Source organism: Octopus sinensis, linkage group LG5, assembly GCF_006345805.1.
Source record: "Octopus sinensis linkage group LG5, ASM634580v1, whole genome shotgun sequence".
Classification (NCBI taxonomy): Eukaryota; Metazoa; Mollusca; class Cephalopoda; order Octopoda; family Octopodidae; genus Octopus; species Octopus sinensis.
The window spans coordinates 15,344,120-15,347,410 of NC_043001.1; the positions used below are offsets into that span (position 1 = coordinate 15,344,120).

At 38.1% G+C, this 3,291-nt stretch overlaps 1 protein-coding gene across 1 annotated transcript in view; it reads right to left on the minus strand.

Annotated features, from left to right (window-relative positions):
- The window catches only part of LOC118763576 (heat shock factor 2-binding protein-like), a 342,154-nt gene that overhangs the window by 286,654 nt on the left and 52,209 nt on the right, over positions 1 to 3,291 (minus strand). The gene's annotated exons all lie outside the window — the stretch shown is intronic.

The following is a 3,291-nucleotide window of genomic DNA, read 5'->3' on the forward strand; positions in this document are numbered from 1 at the left end:
TCGTTAGCACACTGAGCAAAATGCTCAACATTTCATCCATTTTTACTTTCTGAGTTCAAATTCTGCCAGAGTCGACTTTGCTTTTCATCCCTTTAGGGGTCAATAAAATAAGTACTGGGGTCAATTGCTGGCCTTGTGCCAAAATTTGAAATGAATATACATGTTTATTAATTAGCCCATCTATAACAGTGGTTGGTACTCCCCCTTGGGGTTAATGGAAAGATCCGGAGGTGGGGTGGGGCGTTGAAGAAAAATAGGGTAATAATGGGGTGACCAAAACAAGGCAATGAATGTAAAAAAAAAAGAATACAGACAAAATAAAGGGTTAAGTTAAATCTTATTTGTGAAATATTGTTGTTTTGAATTTGTTGCAAAAAATGGTCTATGTCTATGATGGTGAGTGGGGGTGGCAGCACTAGGAATGTGGCCTTAGACCAAGGGGGCAGCAGCCTGAAAAAGTTTGGGAACCACTGATCTATAACAATGTAAGACAATTATGGCAATATTAACTTTATATGAACCAATGACTTTTATGAAACTTATAATTTTCAATGTCCAATTCCATAACTTTCCCTCATTATTTCACGATCCACCACCAAAGGTGCAATAAACGAAGTCAGTGATGCAAAAAAGCTGGGTGGAGAAACTATCAGATTGTCAGTTCGAGGCTTGTAAGCTGGATAACACTGTTCAAGCCATCAAACATGACAGACTGAACCTGCATGACAAGGGGAAAGCAATGAAGTGACTAGTGGTGATGATGAATATGAATCCTAAAAAAAGTAGTGAAAGTCTTCAAAAGAAAATTAAATTTCTAATGGGACAAGAAACTTATGTGTGTACAAATTATTTTAAGACTTCCTACAGATGATTGAAGGGTATTCTTAAATGGGCTGGTTATGCTGCACTGGCATAGACTATGGTTTCATTTTACTTGCCGGGTCTTCTCAAGCACAGCATATCTCCAGAGGTTTCAGTCACTTGTCATCGCCTCAGTGAGGTCCAATATTCGAAGGTTGTGCTTCACCACCTCATCGCATGTCTTCCTGGGTCTACCTCTTCCACAGGTTCCCTCTATTGCTAGGGTGTGACACTTTTTCACACAGCTGTCCTTATCCATACACAACACACACACGTACAGACACACACACCCACACACAAACGCACTTGCACAAGGGCCCAGGGCAAAAGCAAGAGACGTCCGCCCAAGGTGTCATGCAGTGAGACTGAACCCGAAACCACATGATTGGGAAGTACAATACAACTGTTTAACACAAAGTTTAATGAGTCATTTCAAAGGGAAAAGAGAACCGGTGTTTAACAGTTCTTTAGATTATTTTATGATCACATAACATGGATATATATTTAGATTGCTTTCTTTTCAGCATCAACCATAAAAGAATATAACAAAGTAGTTCAGGTACATACAGTCAGCTGTAATATTTTATGGCATTTGAACAGAGTGTGTACAAAACTGACAATTATTTCACTGGAAATGTTTTCCCATAAATAAAGACATTTCAATAAGTTTATTAGAGAAGGGCACAAATCTATGTGAATATTCTTTCATTGTTTTTCTTTTATTCTTTTATTTGGTTCAGTCATTTTGACTGCAGCCATGCTGGAGCACCACCTTTACTCGAACAAATCAACTACAGGACTTATTCCTTGTAAGCCTAGTATTTATTCAATCAGTATCTTTTGCTGAACTGCTAAGTTATGGGGACGTAAACACACCAATATCGGTAGTGGGGAACAAAGACAGACACACAAACATATACATATATCAACATCATTATCATCATCGTTTAACGTCTGCTTTCTATGCTGGCATGGGTTGGACAGTTTGACTGGGGTCTGGCAAACCAGTAGGCTGCATCAGGCTCCAATCTGATCTGGTAATGTTTCTACAGCTGGATGCCCTTTCTAACGCCAACCATAGTGAGAGCATAGTGGGTGGTTTTTACATTCCACTGGCACAGGAGCCAGTCAGGCAGGCCTGGCATCGTGTTCGGATAGTACTTTTTACATGCCACTGGCACAGGAGCCAATCAAGCGGGTCTGGCACTGATCATGTTTGGATGATGTTTTTATGTGCCACTGGCACAGGAGCCAGTCAGGGGGCTATGATTTTGGTTTTACTTGACAACAGGTTTTCTCAAGCATATATACTCTTAAATATATATATATTGGGCAAGTGTCTTCTACTATAGCCCCAGGCTGACCAATGCTTATAAAACAAGCTCCTTTCAGTTTCTGTCTGCCAAATCCACTGGGGCTATAGTAGAAGACACTTGCCCGAAGTTCCATGCAGTGGGACTGAACCTGGAACAATGTGGTTGGTAAGCAAGCTTCTTACCACACAGCCACTCATGCACCTATATTCAATAAATAGAACTAATCTTATTAACACTAAAAGTGTCTACTCTAATTATAAGGGTTATTGGGAGAGCTTTACAGGGAAGGTTTTTTTTCTTTATATGTTTTTCCTGTTTGACATACAGTAAAACTTCAACTGAACCAACAATCAGGTTCGAGAAACAGTATTGCTTTTGGAAATATTCAGATTTCAATAAAACCAAAATTAAAACATAAAACATCTGTTCGATTTCTTTTAGAATCTAAAAATATAGAAATATAACTTAAGGGAATAAGTACAAAGTTATTATAGTGTATTTTGTGAGGTGGGTTTATTCAGTGATAGAGGCTGGTTGGTATACCAATTCTAAATATGCATTGTTGGGGGTTCATTTGAGCAGTTTCCTAATTAGATTAAAAATCTAAGCAAAAACAAAGCAAAAAAAATTGGTAGGATGCAGCACAAAATATAGTTGGATGATGCACTAGACAACAGGCATTGCTTGGGATTACACACCCCAACTCATCTCTTCCAAAATGAAGTTTTTTTCTAAATAGTTCCTTTAAAATTAAAATTAAAATGTTTAACCCAAATTGAGTTTTACTCACGGGTTTCCTTTAAAACCATTTTAAAATTACCCTTCACACTGACATTCTTCAAAGATATCTTCCACACTGTGAGTATCTAAGGTAAAACAATGAAAAGAGCAGTGGTGAAACTGGAGTGTATTCTACCTGGGGCAGCCCTTGAGTTTCCCACCCTCTTCTTATACAGACTTATAGAGCAGATCCAAAAGTGCTGCCCACATAAAGCATTGCTTTCTCCACCTACGTTACTGGTAAAGTGATCCTGCTGAAGTTATAATAATTATTCTAGTTTGCAAATAATATTTAGAAGTTACCAAATAATTTTGTTTATTTTCCTAATATACA